Here is a 22,068-nt window from a genome sequence, read left to right on the forward strand (position 1 = left end):
GCTTAATGTGCCGAACAAATGTAGTTTTTTTACACCCCATGTATAAAATACTAAGCACGTATAAAATAATAAGCATGTTTATATCATTATTCGACATTAAATGTAAATGTGTTTACTAAATACCGTAATAATATATGAAAATATGTTCGTTACTTTATTGTTGATTATGTTTACAGAATTCCCCGGCGAGACATATTCCGTTTTTTTTTTTAATGGAACATGCTCATTTCAATTTTTTCACTGAACAGTTGCGTGAATTAAACGTTTTGATTTACAAAACTCTTATTGCTGATGGAAGATTGTATTAGTTTATAACAGTGAAACCTCACGAAGCCAAGTTCAATACTTTGGGTGAGCCAGAAGGGCCGATGATGTTAAAATTAACCAAATATATAGCAGCAATTTTGCATGGGATTCAGGGAAGGTGTGAACTTTAACAGGTGTTCTCTGCTCGTGCTGTTAGTCTGAAGTCTCGTTTTTACACTTATTTTGCTAATTTTAATCTTCAAGATAGTCAGAAAATATGTTCAGCATTTCACATCCAGTAACCTCAGCCTTCCACCTTTGCTTCATGGTCACGGCAAGTGACTTCTATAAAATGGTACGATACACATTTTTATGTATTTAGTGCTATGAAGTTGTAAATACTGCATTTCGAACACTTAATTATTTGTTACGAAGTTAGTACATGATAATCAATCGTGCACGGTGTTAATTGCATGTACATGTAATGTAATCTAACTGAAACAATTACATTTCGTGACATTATTTGCAGCGTGTTAGACATTCCCCATAAGCACATAGGCTCTCCCCCCCCCCCCCCCCCCCCAATTAGTCGGGAGATTTTTACTGCACTCAGGCTATTTTCGAATTGAAAAGATCACTGCATTAGCTGCTATCATTTGTGTTCCTGCCATGACGCGTCTTCGCAGGCAAAAAGCAAAAAGATCCCCCCCCCGCTTTCCACGGCCACCGAAAGCTGTTTGCAATTCAATCCCGCGCGGCCGGCGGACGCGACGATCGTTAAAAGGCGGCCCATGAACTTCCCGATGTCAGCCGCGTAGGTCAGACGGGGGTTAAGACGCAGCTGCTAGCATGGGCAGCACACGCTCGCTCGCGAGGACACGTGTAAGGGGACACATCGACCTCTCGAAACCAGCGGAGTCGCTGGTGCTTCCACGCCCACGAGTACACGACGCGGGCCGGCGATGTAACGCATGGAAAGGATTCATGGGCTTCGTTCTCTCCGCCAAATTGATTGCACCTGAAATATTTATATTAACGATCCGAGAGCGTTTACCTACGCAGAGCCGGCCTTCTGCTGAGGTTGGAATGGTAGGTAGGTTTAACAACTGGCATTTATAGTTATTCAAATGTGACCAGCGCCTGTTTTAAGAATTGATATTGTGTCGCGTTTTAATTGCGACTGCGCATGCCGTTTTGTGTACATGGACACGAACGGGCAATGATATTTGCTTACATTTGGAAAGTTAATTACCAAAACTCTCGAAGAAGAGACGAGAACGTTATTGTGCATTACGCAGGAGCAATGTCAAGCTTCATGGATATGCGTGCAATTAGCGAAATGTTACACTAAGTGCTTTTGGATAATAGGCTTTTGTATTAGGCAGATTGATATTTTAGAGGTCAGACATAAAAGTAGATGAGGGCAGTATATCTACTGGATGAGCCCATACAGGGAAGGAGATACCGTGGATGCATTTGTGATCGACCAAGGCTCGTTTGCAAAGTCTCGCTTCTGGTAAATGGTTTAAAAAAAATCCTTGACTCTTCTTGACATAGGATTGGCAAAAAAAACACTGGCATTTCAGAGCGGTATTGACAAAAGGATGTTATTACATGATTTTTCTGCATGATAGCATCGATAACCAACTTTTAGATTTTTTTTTAATTTAGAAAAATGTTCAAGAAAGTATGCTTCTTCTGTAAGGAAAGTGGAGAGTGCATTTATATATATGAGGCTGTCAAAACCCCACAATGTCATTACAAGTATCGAAAAATATTTAGACAAGCCATAACCAAACTAACAATTACCTACGAATCATATCAGAATAATATATAGTTTTGTTATAATATGTAGAAAAACATATTGCCAAGTACAACTATGCAAATAATTTTTTATATCCTTTTCTCAAAATGTCCATATCTCCATGACACATTCGTAAGTAATAATTTCCAGTACAACATTTGAAATTAAAAGTACGTACGTAAGAATACAACTTTATTTAACAACGGATTTACATTTAAACGATGCATTTACATTTACATAGAGTTAATTCATTAAATGCTGCATTATTACTAAATTGTGGGCAATTAAAGGTCATCAATTGTTTCTTAAATGCAAATGTTTTTCTGGTCTTCACTGCAGTTCAGAGAGCCGCCACTAGGGTGCATTAGAGCATTGTTTGATGATCAGATCTCACAAGCACCATTGGCAGTCACCAAACAGTTTTTTTGTAAGTATTCAACTTTATTACAAAACATATGTACACAGTTTTTTCATTGTAAATCCAGCAACAACTCATACATACGTCCTCACTAAAATATCACAAAAAATACAAAACGTGAATTCACCCCAAAATAAGAAAGTATTGTTTTTGTAATGTTATAATTTGCTTTAAATGTATATTTCATATGTATTAACTACAAAACAGTTTTTTTTATGAGAACGCAATATTCTACGATAACCATTCAAACGTTCGACTTGTATTTCGGTGACGCAGGGCTGGTTGTATACACGGTGCACACGAAGTGTGATGAACTGCTGGCACGGTTAACACTTGGTGCTAAGATGACAGCGTACCCTTGTAGAGTTCACGACAAGAGGTTGCTGCGAGTACATTCCTGAGCTCATTCTGCCATTACTGGTGCTAGCAAAGAGCCAATACGGGGGGGGGGGGAGGGTTCTTGCTCACTGTTACAAGTGGTATTCAGAGGAAGGCCAGTGAAGGCAGGTCAGCATGAGTAGTGACCTCTTGAGTTAAGATGTGTCTTGCCATGTGAGAAAAAAATAAATGTGCAGCCCTGCAATTACCTGCTCACGCCACTTCTGTATGTGTGTACGTACGTGGACTTCTTTCGCACGATTTGTAGCCAACCGTGCTAATCGGAAGTGCCGGGCAAGGACGACAAACTAAACACAAAAAAAAAACAGTTCTCAAGAAATGAGTTGTCAATCTAGATGATTTAAAAGTGCATAGCTCCAGTGGCTTCCTAATATCGAAAGGAAGGGCGTTTCAGACGGCTGCAGAAGCTTATACGAAAGCGTAAAATGCGGTGAACATCTTTGTTCAATGGCCATCCAAAAGCCGCTGCGAGGATGACTCGAATTCGCATGATGGCTTATGCTCCTGGTCGAGATCAGCGAGGTATTGGGGTTCATTTGTGGCGAGCACTCTGTGTGCAATGAGTGCGACCTTATAACGCATTTGTACGGTGAAAAGACTTCCACGACAGTAGATTCAGGAGAGTCACCTCTAGAGGGGATTTTGCCTCTTCTTCCATGGCTGGCCAGACATCTTGCAAGAGGTGTGAAGTACCCACACTTTCCCCCACCGTTCGCGACCTGTCGGCTGTGTGTGGTGCGCCCATTTACACAGCTGCTTTGATGAAGGAGGGGGAAATACAATGAACCTGCGAGTGTTTTAACTGCCACATCAGGAGTTTGACTCGATTCGGCAACTTCTGTATTGCAAGTCCAGCGTTGCTAACCATTAGGCCACGCCAGCATCCCTTCCTACCATGTGCGCTTCCCGATTTCTCAATCCATGAACGTAAATTTGCATAAGAGCTCCATTCCTCTTGGGACTTTGCCATGACACCAGGGCACGGTAGATATAATCCTGGTACCCTCTTGTCAGCTCGTAAAGGTGCCGCGCCACTGTGTTGGTTAAACAAAGACAAGTCACGGCTCAAAGCCGACGTGTGGCTTTCAGGTTTTTTTTTTCTTCCCCCAACCGTTGCGCGGTGACACGAGTTTCACGATTTCAACTCGGCGCGCAGCATTCGCTCGCTCTCAAAGGGAGACAATGACACAGAGAGGTGCGAGGAGGAACCACAGACGGGCGCGAAGGCAGCAGAACCACGGTGAGCCGGCGCCCAAAAAAATTGCTTAATTTGTGTTCGCTGCCATGGCCCAATATATCGCAAATACGAACGGACGTGAAAATGTGCAAACATTCGCGGCGACAACGCCGTTAAAAAAAACATCGTGTTCATGCCCGATGCTAGCAACCCTTGATATTGATCAGTTTGTTATCGAGCAAATGTTATTGTGAGTCCTGCATTGTGATATAAAAAAGAATACGTTCACTGTGTACTAGGTTAGAAACTATATATTAAAATGTGCTACTTCCTGCAACACTTTTGCAATTTTTTTGTAATGCGTATATAGTGCATCGCACTGCATAAAACTGACACCCATTAGTACGGTTAATTAACTGGAAGTAGTTTAGTCGAAGTGACGATGCAATTAAACTATTACACGGTTAACCTCATAAAGTTCTACAGGTAAGGACACTTAAAGCAGTCAATGTACTGAAATCCCAGTCGCTCTTGAGTCTTTTTGAAAGCAAAACCAAAGGAAAACATGTACCGAAGCTCTGCTTGTCTCTCGATGAGCAGCACAAATACCTCCACCAAATGTCATTTTTTTTATCAAAGTGACAATCACGTACCGAGGCACCTCGTGTTCAGACCCCAATCATGATGTCGACAGACACCTCTAACCATTTGCTTGCGCGTCCACGGTTCGCCGTGGACGCGCATTACGTCTGTTTTTTTCGCAACGACGTTGCCCGCCCCTCGTCATCTTTCGCCGATAAAAGATGGGGAAATAGTTTGGTGCACGCAATTTTTTTTTCGTAACATTTTTTTTTAGTCCTCCTTTTGCGACTGCAAGAGAGGATACGGCTGAAAGGTCCAGCAACGGCATGGCTTTGTCCAGAATGGGCTTTGATAACGCTAACCCGCCGGCTCCTTTGTTATAACCTGAGCACCGGAGCGCTGCTTTGCCGAGAGACTGTTACGAGGACACCTTTGTGAGATGAACTGTCGTCATGGCAGCCGCAGCTCTTAAAAGTGCTGCTTGCAGCTGGAATGCAATTCAAGGTGTCACCATGGAGGCTGACCCACCAAAGATGAATTCATCTCCCGCATCTAATCAACTCAATTAGTGTCAGAGAGCTGTCCGGGAGGAGAAAGGCAGGCGTGAACACCATTTCAGGGCTGAAAGAGAGGGATTGGACTCGGGTGGCTACATTCGCGTGCTGTCAGACGCTTTTTTTTTCCTTCGCTGGTTTTGGCCACCTCGAGGTCTTTCACACCTCTGCAGATGGTGATTGTGAAAGCCGCCTGTCGTGAAAGTGTATTAAAATAAATAAATGAAGTAAATAAAATAAAACGAAGCTTCTATTATTGGCGAGTGTTTTTTTTTGGTCTGTCAAAACTTTTTTTTCACAATCACGTCGGAATACTGGGTTCCCGTCTAAAAAAAAACAAACAAACGCAAAAACAAACACAACGAGCCAGTTTTTGGGCAAAGCCTTGGGAAGGACGGACAGGAGGCAAAGCTGTTACAGAGCATGACGCATGTGACAGAAGCTGTCTGTCGTATGGTGTGGGGACCAGACTGTAGATGACAGCAGGAGATGGCGGAGACTCCCCCGGGCTCGCCTCTCCCAGGGAATTAAGGTGGGTTAAACACGCAGTGAGTCAATCCTGCTGCTATCTGCTGCTATCACTCTCTGATTGCGCCAGTTTGCCGCTCCAACTCGGAGCATGACGCCGCACTTTTGGAATGGTGACAAAGTGCGAAATGCACCGAGGGAGATGAGATTTGATGGGCCCATCGCATCAATGAGGCACAACAACAAATATGAACACATTTCAATCTTTCATGGGATCCGATGTCAACCTTCAAAAAAAATCACACGTAAGCATCAGTACACATCTTTATATAGTGATGTGTGCGACGTGATATGAGCATTGCCTGAGTTATACCAGGTATGGCTGAAGAATAATAGACAGGCTGTAATGGATTTCCCCCCCCTTACCTGTTTGACTGGCTTAAGAAGAGCTCGCACATTATATGGAAAATGCCTGCAACCATTACCAAAGCGCCTATCCTGTATGTTTATTTTGCTGTTGTTTTCAACAAAGATTAAATAATGAAGGTTTAATACGTGTACATTTTGCACCGCAGTGACACGTTTCACAACTGTACTTGCAGTGACGCGCTTGAAGTTTGAATTGACGATGCTTAAGCGATAAACAGAATGGTTAGCATGAATTATTGTCAACATTTCATCGCGTAAACAAAATAAAACAGCGCGCGTACCTCGTTTATAGACTCATCGTGCACGAGCGTGAATAATGCACGCTGAAAAAAAATGATGGTAAAGTTTATGGAGGTAGTCAAGCGTGCCAGAGGGTCAACTCTGCTAACAAATACCAGAAATTCCTGCAGTCATAAACCACGTTAAATTGTCCCAGTGAGATGCTCTGAGAGTGCCAACGGCTTGCCGCAAGATATTTTGCACGCTCACCAAAATTGTTCATATTAGCTCTTTATTAATCCCTGCAAATGTACTTTTCGCAGATTATTGTGCATGTGTGTGTTCATTTAAAAAAAATATATACACGGCTGCAATAGAAGGTGTTTATATATATGGAGGCGGTGGTGGCATATTGTCTTCGTGTGTCTGGCCTGATCATATTGACTCCCGGGAGTCAATTTCCAGCTTCTCCACAGAACAGATTCCCTGCGGCGATTTCAGAAAATGTACCGGGGCCATCTCCCCCACTCGTTGTCAAGAATGCTCTTGAAGTTTCGATAATTACGCGACTTCCGGAATTCTAACACTTTTGGGTTTTTTCAAAGCAGAAATAGAACGCATTAAATGTTATTAATTCAACGAAGCGTTGTTTTTTTCTGTCCTGCAAAATTATCTCAATTATCCACAATAGAGGGTTTTTTTTGTTAGATCGCGTAAGGTTTGTCACGTAAATAAAACATGCCGATTTATTACAGATTCATATTTATGCGATCTAACCCAAAAAAACCTCCATTATGGATAATATTGGTCGCGAAAAGCCTACATATTAAATATTCTCAACATGCTTTTATTTTTTGGATGAAGCAGTCACTTGAAATTGCTATATTAAGAGTTTCTGCAAGATTAACTATGCATTCACTCTGCCACTGGATAATTCAGTAGATTCCAAAGAATACAAAAAAAACACCCCAAGATTTACAAATCAGGTTTGTAATCAAATAAGTTCGTGTACGTGAGTTTTGTTTTGTTCCTCCAACTTTGTGACAACTCCAACTTTATCACATTGTTTGTAAAACAAACGTAAAATTATGAACGCATATGTGTATAAACACGTAAATATAGACAGGACATACCGAGGGCAATGATTTGGATCACCATCATGAACTAAAGAGGCATACAAGAACAGAATAGAGTGCGTTTAGAAAATTTAAATTTTTATTATCAAAGCAGCATTCAAATTGTGCCTGAAGAGACAAGTTTTCAATCAGTACGTACTGCCAATCCATGAGCATGATCAGAAGCATAGACAATGGCAAACAAAATGGAACAAAAGCTGAAAAAAGGTGTACAGAGAAGCATTTAGAGATGTATATTTGCAAATTACACTGAGACACAGAAAGAGCAACACATGGACCCGGGTACAAATGCAAGTGAGAGGCAGCAAATTGACCGGTGAGCAAATTAAGAGGGCTAGAGCAGGATACGTCACTCGAAGGGTTGACAGCTGAATCGATGAGACTGGTGTTGGAATGGTAGCCAAAGGAGAGATCATGCCTGAGAGGATGCTCACCGTGGTGGTGGTGGTGGAGCAATGAGATCAATTTAGGTGCAAGCAGGAGATGGCGTGTGTTATTGCAGGACCACGAGAAGGCTTTCTTTCATCTACCATTGGAAAGAACACTGCACAGATTGAAACAGATGGCGATTAGTATACCTGCTATACTCCTGGCAAGCCAGGGTGTAGCACCTTAACGACCACAGGAAGGAAGTTTCACAACATGTGTGCAATCTACCAACCCTTGCCTTCACAGTGCTGGATTACAGGCGGCATAGCGAATGTTTGCTACTTTTAAATCTAATGACGCGCTCTTCGGATCAGACTGTTCCCAGCAGCAGGTGGATCACACCGCACGTAGCCAAACACGCTAATTGTAGGTGTCGGTGGGGGGGGGATGACACCAAGCTAAACACCAAAAAGCAGTTCTCAAGAAATGAGTTCATAGAGTTTTCAATCTTAATGTCTTAGTGGATAGCTCCCAGTGGCCTCTTAATGTCGGAAGGAAGAGGATTCCCGACGACCGTAGAAGCGCATCCGAAAGCGCTCGATGCGGCGACCAAAGTAAGCGCAGCATTTTACTGAACTGTCAAAGGCTCGTTTGGATTCTACCCCGCCCCCCCCCCCCCCCCCAATGGATTTACAAAAAGCAAATGCACGAGTGTGGAACTGTCACCACTGGCCTCGCATCAGAAGGGATCGGCCACATTGTCACACGGGCGAGTTGGGTGCTCGCTGTCAGTCGCGCGCAAGGTGGACGTCAGCTTTTTTTTGCCAAAATCTTACCGCCAAATTGACGGGCCTAATTTGTTACCGCATATTTCGTCAACTTCGTCTTTTCTTTCACCGTCCACTTAATCTTTTCCCTCGAACGTGGTGACCGGCTTATACAATAAAAGTAAATTGACGAGCCATTACTGGCTCATAGTGTTACATTGTTTCGACTCATTATTTTACCAACCTACCTTTGTGATGTGTATATTTTGAAGCAAAATGTATAGGCAGTATTGAGATTCTTTAACACAAAAGGCTAATACGTCCACAGGTAACAAAGGTTAGCTTTACCCGCTGAATACGTTAACAAATAAATAAGGCCCTCTCGTGAAATATGGCTGGAATAAATCGATACGAGCTTGGAGGAATATGCTTTAATCATGTCATTTCATCTGGTGGAAACAAAGACATCTACACCTTCCATTTCTGCACAATTAACGGACACACATTTCGATCCAGCAGGATTCGATCTGTGAAGTCCTGCCCACGGAGTATTGATAACACATCGGATCAGAGATCACAGTGTACAGTTCATACAGAGACAGTGTCCCAATAGATATTCACTTGCTCACTGCCTTATCTTGGACATGAAAGAAGAAGATGATGATTTGGCTGTGTTTACTCTGAAATACGTCGTAAAATTTCTCCAGACCATGAAATGTTGCCTCATTATTTACGCCTGTGATTGAAAGGCGTTGAGGTATCGCCTGATGCATCACTGACACCAGGAATTAATTAGGGATGTCTAATGCACTAAATAATGAGAGTATTGACATCGAGCAGTGTAGTGTACTCCTGGCTCGTACGAAAAGTCACTGGATCAGAAATTGTCCTGAAAATGTTTTTCTCAGAAGTATAAGGCCTTATTTTATTTTCAAGCTTTTGAGCGTGTAGCGGTAATTTTTGTGCTTAATAATCATAATTTGAATGAAACAGCTAATTAAACCATGGCGAAGGACATTTCAGAACAATTTTCTTCATACATGTTGATTTATCCATAATACAGGGTTTTTTGGGGGGGTTAGATCACGTAAATATAAATGTGTCGTTAAAACCGCCACCACCCGACGCAGCCGATTAGAAAAGGTTTGGCACGTAAACAGAACATGGCAATTCGTTACTAGTTACTAGTACAGCACACCTAGCATCATCATGAATTGGCATATTCTGTTTACGTGACAAACCTTTACTAATCGTCTGTGTCGGGTGGTGGCGGGTTTAACGACACGTTTACATTTACGTGATATAACACGAAAAAATTATCTGTATTATGGATGATATTGGTCGCGAAAACCTACATGTTAGACGTTGATTTATTTTGTACAGATGAATGTGTGTATTAATTGAACGTGTGTTTTGTGTCACATGACACTCCTATATATAGTATGATTGCAGTATTAGTATTAACTGTAAGTCCATAATTATTTATCTATTTTACAAGTACGGCACTTGGCAATTATGCTCTGCAGCATATTTCTGGTTTTCAGTCATTGTCATTCATAAGTCAACCGACAAACGGAATGTTTAATTGTATCAGATTGAGACCCCCAAATACATATTGTTTAAAAAGTTTGTACAATAAGCACAAATCTTTGCGCAATGCACAACAAAAAGTTCACGTCGTATTACAAAAGTCTGCGAGAAGGCTAGATGTAGGGACACAATATATTAGATCCCTGGATGCATTCAGGGGTTTATGACACCATTGCTTGTGCAATAAATAAATAAACAAATTTATCCATTGTTCGGGAACAACCAAGGCTAAAACATCGATCAAGGTGGCACATGTTATCATGTGACGTGTCAAAAACCACGACGGCCTTAAGGTTAGTGGTTTTGTTATCCTTTAAAAACAGGAACAGGAAAAGCGCAATGTGCCATGGTTTAATGGCATAGCTGTGTAAATCATTTGGTAAGTTAATTATTTTTTGTTCACTTTACCCACCTACCCCCCAGATCCATGCCCAAACCTAAGCATTTGCAATGACAGTGTCGGTCAATGAGTGACCAGTTCGATTTTTTTGTAGTCAGTTCATTTATTTTGTGTTCCATGCCTCGCAGTCACCGTGTGTATTTTCTTTAACACAGTTTATAGAATGAAAGGCATAGCACTGTAGGCCTTTTTTTATACCCAAAGCCAATTCATGTCATTTTAGCACAGAGGGCTACCATCTGCTGGGCCAGCTGTGAAATAATAACTGTTTATGCACCTTCAAAGCTGAGTGTGAACAGATAAAATGCAATGTTTGCCAAAGTCTTTATTTGACGCTATCGTCATATTCTTGTTTGAGTCGTGTCATGGCGTCATATTAGCAATGGTGGCACAAGATGTGATCCCACACTGCGATTGAGTTTGATTTAAACCTGGCACTCGATACACATTGTACCTGTTAGTCACACAGACGTAAATGCTCATATTTCACATCACTAAACTAATGTTTAAAAGCCTGGATGAAAAAAAAGTGTTTTGTCTGTTCCCTAATTTTTATCCCAATTTGGCGTTTTGGTGTCACGTCACGACACTAAGAATCCATTCGGTTCTCTCGTAGACCAGCGTGACCCCTCGTGTTCTAGAATAGCCGGTGGAAGCGGATATCCCAGAGCCACCTTTGAAATCCCTTGAAGGATCCTTTTTGAGTGAGCTTTGGCCAACACGGCATATAGCTGGCAGTCGCTCACTCCCACTGTCACTGAAAGTCATGCCTGTCACGTGACAGTCACAACAAATGTTTTACATTCTCAATATGAATGCATAACCAGGTACTGGCTGAGTAATTGTTGTTGTCCCTTGCTGGGGATGTTCAAGGTGCGTTTTTGGATTTTTCGGCTTGGCACCGTGGTTTCCTCGTGCCCCACACGCAAACCTAAATGCTACTTTAAATCAAACTCAGAAGTATGTAATTTATAGCCAACTGTATTTAGCTTTTCTCTGACAAACATTCAAATGACATCATCATGATATTCGGGGATTTTAAACTAGCCCAAATCACACGTAGTTATATTTGAGTTCAACGATGAATTTGTGTTAGAATTACATGCAATATTTCACCTACAATTTTTTTTTGATCAAGGACATTCTTCCTGAATCCTTTTTTTTAAGACTAAAACTACGGTCTGCCCATCGAAATTACGATGTCTGTTTCGGAAGCTTGGAGTTAGTTTATAGTATAATTTGTTTAATTATTGTTATAATTTTACACGTATATGCTTGTTTTCATGCAGCAGCGTCCATGGCGAAACAGACCGATCCTATTTTTAAAAGAAAAAAGTAACAGGAAATTGCAACGTTTTTTGTATTTTCCCTCAGGTGTTGTTAATTTGTAAATGCAATGTGGTGTCTTGATGGAGAACACTGTCCGTACATCACCTCCTTTTATTCTCATTTTGAAGAAGCATTTATTTTAGAGCTGCCACTTGTGTTGCAAATCCATCTGGCGTTCTAGTAATAGTTTATATATAAAGAAAAAAAAAGTGAGGCTCTTGCTGGCTGCCTGCTAACATGTTTTTTTTTGCCACTGGAATGTTCTCCGTTTAAATTGCCAAACCGTTTGCCGTTATATCGTAATGCTATCATACGTGTAAGTGCATATGCGAGCGATTGTCGTGAAGTTTCGCAATTCAAAAGGTTGAAGTGTTTTTTGTTGTTGTTGTTGTTGTTATTGTTCGTTGCCTTAAAAAGTCAAGGAAGCTCATGATTTGAACTATCGCTGAAGGCTGAAGGGGTCCTCCCCCCCCTCCACCCCTACGCTCTAAATGAATATCGCGATGAGCACATCGTGCAGAATGCTCACCATCTCGTCAGAGCCAAGCGGGTTCGTGCCTGGACAGCGCCTTTGACGGGTGACCACCACGCACAGAAGCTCTGCGGAGCCGCGTGCTGAGCAGTCGAGAGCGGCACGGCAACGTCCATTGTTGTTCTGTACTCGTATGGCTTACACGTCGGCGCTCCTAACTCGTCAGCCTGCACTGATCGGTGTGGTGAGGTATGGTCACGTTCCCCTCGCATTGGGAGGCCCGCATCAAGCAAGCGCATTGACAAAGGGCGCTCTACATTTATACACGGGAAGCGTTGATAAATAAAACATATTTTCTGCACACGTGTAAGTGAAATATATATTTGAGCCGGTTTTTTTTCTTCTGTTTGAGTGTAAAAAAACAGACACTCTCACGTCCCCTTAATGTAAAGCTGATGTAACAGAGTACTGTACACTGAAAACATTTACAATAATTAACATGACGTCGGTCACACATTGTTAGCACCTTTCTCCTTTCTATCCGCAGCTTCTTGTTGCAAAACCAGTGGGAGTGCAATGATGGAATTCCAAATTAATTATTCACTTGCCTGATTTATTGTGGGTTTTTTTTCATAATTCAGTGGTAATGCATTAAAAAACCGCTTCTGAATTAATTTCAGATTGAAAACATAATAAACAGTTATCACTAGCATTGCAATTGATAATGCTCAGAGCAAAGGCTGCTTGACTTTTAGCGCCTGTCTCATCAGATTATTGTTCTAACATTTGGACACAAGCAGTTTGACCTGAGGAAATGTTTTTGCTGTTTTGTATTTTCTGAACCTACGGCTTATTTATTTTTACAAACGACAATTGAGCAAACTTAAATAAACTAATCAGTGCACTGAATGCGTGTGTAGTGTGTGGGCAGGGGGGGGGGGTCACATAGTTTAAAGCTATCAACTTCTAAACTCTCACCTATCACTTGTATCGTCTTTAGATATTTGCTTTTATGTACGTACTCAGCTCAGTTCAGTTGATTAGAAATGTACGTTAGGGTGTACAAATAATCACTTCAGATTTAGTGCTAATAAAACAGCAAGAGGTGCAGAACCAGAATTAGGAGTTAAACTGATCCGTAAGAGACGGGTTACTCTCGACTGCGATGTACACCACCGTCTTGAGTTGCTCTTGGTGGTGCGTGCTTGACAGTTATCTGCAACGTGTAACCACTTCTAATTCATCAACAACTATTTTTTTTAATAAAAAAAAGAATCCCTTGCAAAAGTAAAATATCTATATATATACATGTGCAATATCAACAATCTGGAATTACAGAAAAAAACAGGCCCGGTTGGCTCAGCGGTAGAGCAAGCGGCTTCCAAACAGCAGGTTATGGGTTCAAATCCTGGTTGGATTGACTCAGCCCATCATCCCTCTGGGGTCATTAAAATGAGTATCCCTTCAGGGGGAAGTCAACAGCGGTTGCCATATGAGTGTGGAATTTTCCATCACTGGCTCAGGGATGTAAACAGGAGATCAGCACCGACTCAATGCTGAGCTACAATCACTTTGGCTTTTTTGAGAGGAAGACAAAAAATGCACAATAATACACGGACAGAAATAATCCCTGTTGACATATCACGATATCAGCATTAGCATGGCTGAAATTAACTATGGTAATCACGTGCAAAAAAAAGTGTACAATGATAAAAGATGTATCATCGTCGACCGAAAGGCAGATATGTCAAGGCACTGCTGTGAATAGTGTGGCTCCAGCAACAGTCTCCACAAAGGAATGTGGAATTTCCACCGCTGTGTTCACGGCTACTAACATAATGAGCGGTGTCTGACTGCATTGCTCATTCGAGCAGGGAGACATTCTTACTTCACTTTGAATGCATTTGTGGTGTATTTGGATGTACCTTTAGAGAACGCCTGCTTTTCTTCATGATATTTTAAAAGTTTGTAATCGGCAGATATTGAACTGTTATGACATACAGATTAAAAACAGGGACATTGAAGAAGAAAATGAAACAAGGGTACATGGAGAGATGCGTGGGTCAAAATACAGTACGAGAGAGAAGGATGAGGAACGTATAGATGAGGGAATAATATATGCAGGTTTAAGACATCCAAAACCGATAGGCTTGGGCAGAACGTGCGACTAAATGATGGTCAGTGGTTGAGATTAACAATGGAGTGGGAGCCAAAGGAAATAGCATGCCCGAGAGGATGTCCACCGCAGAGATGGAGGAATGAAATCAACTCGCGTGCAGATCCTAGGTAGATGTTTCACTGTAGCGCCATGGGAGATGGCGATGGCTTGGTGAGGCCTTCACCCACTAGTGGACTGATCATGGCTGACGGTAATTGTAGTTACTTTACAGGTAGGAAATTGTAATCACATGATGCCCCTTGCATGCATTTTTCTGCAGCGCGTAAAACTGGATGTGTATTCCAAAAACACTTTTGATATCTTGCTTGACTTACATGTTCTAAAACAATGATGTCTGTAAAGTTTTACGTATCTCTACAAAATGGACAGGAATTTACGCTGCCCATGGTATTTCATCAAACAAAACACTCCTGTTTTCATGAAGTGTCATCGAGTTCACAAGTTTAAAAAAGGATGCCCATATCAAAATGGTTGGCAAGCTTTGCGTGACAGTTTGTCATGTTAGTGTACTTTACAAATACAAAACTTTTACAAGAGGTCTTAGGCTATCCCTACATTTATGTTGCTGTTGTTGTTGTTGTTGTTCACTCCGTTCTTTCTCATCGCTTACGCATATACCCATCACCTCCATTCCCACCGACATAGTTCACGATTGTATACACGTTCGCAATCAGAAATTACCATTCAGCGAGAGCAGTCGATCTACCATCGCATCAGACCCAGTACTTACGTTCGATTTGTCGTAGGACGTTGTTTTGCAGACAGGAAGGGCCGAGACAACGCCACCTTGTTACACCTCGGCAATGTTAGCCGAAGTCAAGTGGCACATTCTCCATGCTGAAATGTGCAATGGGAACAGCAGCCGTTGACATAGGTGGAGTTTGACTTCTATATTTGAGGGGGGGGGGGGGGGAGGCAGGGCTTCGCTTTGTCCCTCACATTATGAATCGCGGGTGCATATAATGAATGTATTTATAATTGTATTTGTAAACTACTCAAAGTTAATTAATAAAGGTGTCCAGTTTGGGCGAGGCTTTGCGCCCCCCCCCCGTGCCCCCCTGCAAACTCCACTCATGGCCGTTGACATCGGTGACCCTGACTTCGTTGGCGGAGTGGTGTAAATTCCACGTTTCCATGGCGGGAGCGAGTATATTCTCCTTTAGGCTATCATTGGTGTCTTAACAAACGTGGTGATTCTTACTGATCCCACAGGGATCATGTGCTCCGTTAAGCCCAACCAGGATTAGAAGCTTGTAACTTTCCAAACGATCCTAATCACGCCCCAGCAGGACACACATATAAAATACGAGTATGTTTGTTGTAATTGTGCAATGTGAGTACGCAAAATACAAAGCGGCACTCCGGTGCTTGTTTAACTCTTGACACTGCACAGTTATAAATTAACTAGGTTCAAGGTATTTATTATCACAGTGGCGGTTTTAGGTGGTGAGCGGCTGAAGCAAACGACCCCAAATGGTCCATCAACCCAAGCCGCAGTGAGAGATGGTGGCAACTCTGTGAGGGACAGCTTTTAAAACAAAATGCCATCGATAATTATCACTCGTTTACGAAGCTCGTGCTTGCGTATGTAAATGAATCATCCTTGTAATTCTGTTTTGTATAATTTGTCATCGTGTGGTGCTGATGGATGGATGGAAATTACGTATTAAGTATCAAACCAAACTCTGCGCGTTTGCTCCCTTGTTATTGAATTACGTGTGCGGTGAAATCATAGGAGCTGAGGTGTCTACGGTGGATCCTTTAAATGCAAATGCCCTGGTCAATAAGGAGTGAGAAGTGGGACTTTGATTGTGTCCTGAGATGGTTGTTTGATGTCATAAGTAACCGTGAATTAGTAATGATGGCTGCCTAATAGATAATGCCAATAAAATTAAATGCTGCTGCAGTGTGGATTGCAGTGTCAAGGAAAACAGCAGGGTATTTTGTATCAGCTTCAGAATCCCCTGCTGTGAGTCTCACTTTGGGAGGGATCCTTTATAACTCTGCCAACAGCTTCTTAGGTGGGAAAAAATGGAGACACGTATAAAAGTGATATTTTGAAGCGTAATCTCGCAAGTTTATTGTACGCTAATAAATGAACACGCCGGTGTATTTATCGCGAGGTGCATTTTTTTTTCATCTGTGTATAAAGGAACAAAAATCGCGTTATCATTTTGTTTCGTTGTGGTAAAGAAAATAAAAATCCATGACTAAGGAAAAATATGTCCTTTGGAAAAAAAATTACCCCCCTTCTAAAAAAAAAAATCAATCTATCAGCAGATTGGCAGCCAGCTCCGTTGCATGTAGCAACAAGATATCCCTGAGGTCAGTCAAGAGTGAGAAGTGTCTGATAGGTTTTCCGTTGCCTGGATTGACAGTTTTAAATGTCATCTCATGCAATACAAATGTGAGGCTGCTTTACCCCTCCCACCACCCCCTGCTACCGCCCAAAAAATATAGGAGATGCATTGAATGCTTTGGTATAAACTACAAACGTGATCTCAGACTAATTAATAGTTGGAAAAATAACCAGGATTTTTTAAAATTACGTATTGAGTTACACATGTTGCAAAAAAAATAAATAAAGGCATGGCTGTAAATAATGCCAAGGCGCAGGGAGGTGTTATGCTCTACATGAGCTAATAACCAAACTCCCTCACTGCGTTACAAAGAGCAAACCTCCAACACTTATTGATTTCATCTTTAAATGTCTGCTGTTTATTTCAGGGCCATCAGACCCTCCCTGTGGGGTGTTGGGCTGGAAGCTGTGTCTATTGATCCAAAAACGAAACAGCGGTGTGACGGAGATGTGCAATGTGTGTGTGTATATATATGTTGTTATGGGAGAAGCACCAGTGTGGAATGGGAGGTGTGGATTAAGCCGTGCTGCTGCACACGAACAGGGTCACTCTGCAGAGATCAAATCTAAGACTTGTAAGCAAGTGCAATTATTTATATTATGGCGAGGTGAATCGTATAACCCACTCATTTATTCGGTTTATTGCTATGGTTTCTCGTGTCTCGGCTGCATGCAGTGAGAAAGCACGTTACGCACGATGCTTTGGATTACATTTTCTGCTCCCCTGCATAAAATTTTGCAGATATCAATGCCATTTTTATCTATCTTGCCATTTTACCGTTACAATGAGAGAGCCTTTGAATAACATCACGCAAGTTTTTTTTTTAATATATACGTGGCCTCAATCCATTTCTTATGTTTCTAGGTGCTCACGGTCAATTCAGATGATGAAAAGTAAGCCCCCGTGTAAGACAATATTGCGCAGGTGAAGGTACAGCCCTGCAATTTCTCGCTCAGGCCACTGCCGGTGGAAGGCGTCTCCACGAGAATGAGCTCTGGACAGCCCCTTGTCAAAGGGGTATTTGGCCTACTCTTCTACGCTTGTCATACATTTTTAAAGAGGTTGCAGCAATCACACATTTTTAGCCCACCACATGTGACCTGACGGTGGACTAACTGAGGTGTATCGCAGGGATAAGATCAAAGGGCTCGCATAATGCACATGCATAGTGTTCGTTGACTCATTAATCCCACCCCCCCCCACACACACACACGTTGCGCAAGAGCGCAGAAGTGTGGTCACCACATCCACGCCTCTATATAAGGAACGAAACGGGTGGACTTCTTCACAAATATGGCTATCGCCTGATGAAGTTAGTTGTAATTACTGGCGAAACGTCGTACTCAGATTGCAAATGTTGTGGCTTGGCTCTCCAACACACCGGTGTGCTGTACTAGTGACGAATTGGCCACGTTCTGTTTACGTGACAACCCTTACTAGTTGGCTATGTCGGGTGGTGGAGGGTTTTAACGACACATATATTTACGCGATATAACCCAAACAAACCTCTATTATGGACGCATTTGTACTGTTGGATGGACATAAGCGGAGGGATTTAAGAAACTTGCACCTTTGTTTAAACTGCCACGCCGGGAAATGGAACGGGCACCCTCTGAATTGCAATGCCGGTGTGCTAAACATTAACTCCATGACGGCATCCCGTGAGCCATGGGACGTGTAATGAAATAACAAGTAAGTAAACATGCCCACCAATGTGAGATTGTGCAGTCAAGAAACACCCCAAGCATCTGTTCGGAGTTGGCACGTCGTGACTATGACTTAACTATCATTCGTGACACCCTGTTTTGGTACAGGAAAACACGTTAAGCGATTATTGCATTCAATTTTGTTTTGTTGACTTCCGTTCAGTTTTATTGTTGCTTTATTTTTTGATCGAATTCCTTCACTTCCATTCTCCAAAGTGACGAAAATGTCAGCAGGTCAGTGGACTTTAGACTATTAAATCAGAGTGAGCAAATACAGCCGTGCAAAATGGTTAGTCGACACTTTTGAGATGACATTATACAGATTTCAGCTCAGTGATGAAAATATAGTGCTTCGTTAGATTGCTCAGGGCATCCAGGTCTACACGGTTGATATGCTGTGCTTCCCATGATTCATTGCTGTCTTGTCGTGCCTCCAAGATTTTTCTCAAATGTGGTTAACCTGAAGACATTTTGACTGCGCAGTCCCCATCATCGCGTTGGTTTTGTGTGGTGTGCGGAGGAGGCCTGCGGCTGCTGAGGAATTATGAATGAACCCTCGCCAATGCACACTTAATCTGCATTTGATTCCAACGTGCAGCCTTTAAAAAAAATGTATTTCCTTCAACAACAAAAAACTGTACATGTTTAGTTAATAAACCGTGCACCAGTAATGCCCCTATTTACGTCTCACCCCACTTTTTACGTCGTTTCGCAAATACGTCGTCACTTTATTATTAACCCAGCTACCCGATTTGCGTCGTTTCGACCCCGCACTTAAGTCGCTGATGGCATCGTCCGTCCTTTCTCGTATCCGTTGCCTCTCAGCCTTCATCTCCACCAACTACTACCCTGTACACTGCTTAGATTGACGTCGTTTCGATATTCATCGTTGCATACCCCTCCCCCCCCACCTCCCCCCGACATACACCGGGCTATTACTCTGTCACACATTTTAATGACTGGTTTATATCGCGAAAAGAAATTGTACATGAATTGAACGATAAGTGAATATAAATTATTAAAATGTAAACATATGTTGACATGCAGACTCGCGGTACGTGTATTGATACGCTGTTTTTTTTTTAAATAAACGATCGCTGCAATCGTGTTTGTCATCTTCGGCAACCGAAGTTTGCTTCGTGTAGCTCTACGCTACACGGCGATAACCGACACTACCCGTGAATGTGAAGAAAGTCAAACTACATAGCTGTGTTTATAAATATACTTAATTATGTTTGGTGCTGTGTACATTAATTATTACAATTAGGGAAATAGCCACGGCAGGTTCAAATTTACATTAACACACCTTTGGCAAGGTGCGATGTAACATTATGGCTTAAGTAACGCAGTTGTGGCACGGGAAAGAAAGGCGCTTGAGAAAAATAATTCTCACGTCAGAATACCCAAAATGAGTTAATTTACCTTCTGCGAGAAAATATCCAATTTAACAAGCTACGTACACTATCTCACTGGGGATTGCCTTTTAATTTAATAAATTTTGATTCACTGCTGAATTGCATTGAACGTGTGTTGGCCGTTGTTTCCAATCTCTAAGACACTAATCTCCGTATATTTATATACTCTGCAGCATGATAGACAAAAGATAGATTCTCCGTCGAGCCTACGTAGACTGTTAGCGCAATTGCTATCTGCGAGCATTGATTAAGGCTGTTCGTTGCAGGAGTTTGTGATGTGGACAGCCACACCATTGGGCTATCATTGTCTCCCCAATGGCGATGCTTGCACACCGCACCAGGTATTCATTTAAGGCTAAGTCAATGTAAAGAAGGACCATGTCTCGTTCTGCTGTCACTCGCCACCGATGGTAGCTATGGCTGGGAATCAAACTCGTGTCTTTATAATGTAGTGCACAACAACTGCAACGTCATTCCCACAAACACCGGCAACAGACAGAGGATATGGTGGCCAGCACCACGATTATCAGCCTTTGTGCTGATGTTCACACACTGCACTAGGTACTCATGTAAGGCTGAGTCGACCTAGGGGAGACCCAGGACCAGTTCGGATATATGCCACTGATTTTAGCTGTGGGAATCAAACTTGGGTTGTTGGTTTCGTAGCGCAGTGCATTGGCCAACACGGTATCGCATCAACTCATATACAAAGACACACATATGGGAGTGAAATTACCACAGGCATTAGTTATTATTGAAATGTACATGTTCAAGAAAACATTACATGTTCTACATTTAAAAAATCCGTGTGATAGACAAGTAGACATATTTACATATAGAAACAATTGGGCAGGTGATCAAAGATCAGTGGGAAACCATATTTCTGAAACAAATCAGCAAGACACTCTAGTGCATACCTCTACACAGGATAGCAATGTGACTTTTGTCAATGTCTAGTTAGGGATGTCTGGCTTACCTAGCCCTAGGCATTTCAATATAATCCCAAGAATCGTATATCAACGATGCATGTCAGTCACTGAGAATGTGGGTTTCATCATTTTATTTACTTTTCAAAAGACCCATAGGCCAGAACCAAGATTAATTGAGGTATACCGGCGTTGGTGACTTTTACCCGCACAATACGGGTTTGCTGAAATGACGTTGTGTGTTTTAATTTCTATTGGCGCGCCCTTGGATAGCACTGGCTGTGTGATTGGTTCACGCGAGTAGCTTGCGTTGTAATATCATTGCTATCAACCACGAAATTTATCTCTAGACAATCACGCTTGGGTGTGACACACGTGCGCAGACCTTTACACAAATGCACTAAATACAATGCAAAACAATATTAGAGATCCTCAACACAGTATTAATCGCGGGCGATATCAATAACAACAACAAATACAGGATCTACCAAAGTAAATAATTTTTAAACTCCAATAAAAAAAATCGTTTAGCGATGCTGTTGCCATAAATAATGAATAGTTCAGCTTTGGCTTCGCGGTCAGAGCAATAATAACGATAAAAACATGCCTTACAGGGAAGCCTTGTGTTTACAACACAAACAGGTACGATATAAGTAACTCAAGGACCCAGCTTGTCACAGCCATAAACACCACTCACTGCCATTAACCTTGTGGATAGAGAGGAAATGTTTCAAAGATTGAAAACAGTAAATACACGTCCGCTGCCAATGCTCTCTATAGATCAACCGTGTCCACCCCCCCCCCCCCCCCTTCTAGGCACTGAATCACAACGCCCGTGCTGTTATCACGTTGTGCCTATGGCATGAAAAGAGATGATCACATGGCCCTGGATCCGCGTGTCGTTTCGGTGGAGCACCTTGGAGTGCGGTGAGCCTGTTGCATTCTGAAATGGAACGCGACCGGCAACAAATGCCGGGCTACGCGGTGTTTACGATGTACCTGAAATGTGCAACGTGAAAACACTGACAAGAAAGATCTGTATGAAGATTAAATAAATGCAGATGCTTTTTTATATATATAGCTCGTAAAATGTCTTTTTACTGAAAATACCTGTGAACAAATT

The 22,068-nt window shown here is 42.1% G+C and overlaps 2 long non-coding RNA genes across 2 annotated transcripts in view; both read right to left on the reverse strand.

The window, feature by feature from the left end:
- The window catches only part of LOC142924420 (uncharacterized), a 31,395-nt gene extending 15,392 nt beyond the window's left edge, over positions 1 to 16,003 (reverse strand). Inside the window, exon 1 of the long non-coding RNA XR_012941630.1 lies at positions 15,269 to 16,003. This is a non-coding gene — a long non-coding RNA (uncharacterized LOC142924420). The remainder of the gene's footprint in view (positions 1 to 15,268) is intronic.
- The window catches only part of LOC142924421 (uncharacterized), a 258,403-nt gene that overhangs the window by 82,418 nt on the left and 153,917 nt on the right, over positions 1 to 22,068 (reverse strand). The gene's annotated exons all lie outside the window — the stretch shown is intronic.

This window comes from Petromyzon marinus, chromosome 13 (genome assembly GCF_048934315.1).
Source record: "Petromyzon marinus isolate PM22_M1 ecotype Great Lakes invasive population chromosome 13, UKy_Petmar_22M1.pri1.0, whole genome shotgun sequence".
Classification (NCBI taxonomy): Eukaryota; Metazoa; Chordata; class Hyperoartia; order Petromyzontiformes; family Petromyzontidae; genus Petromyzon; species Petromyzon marinus.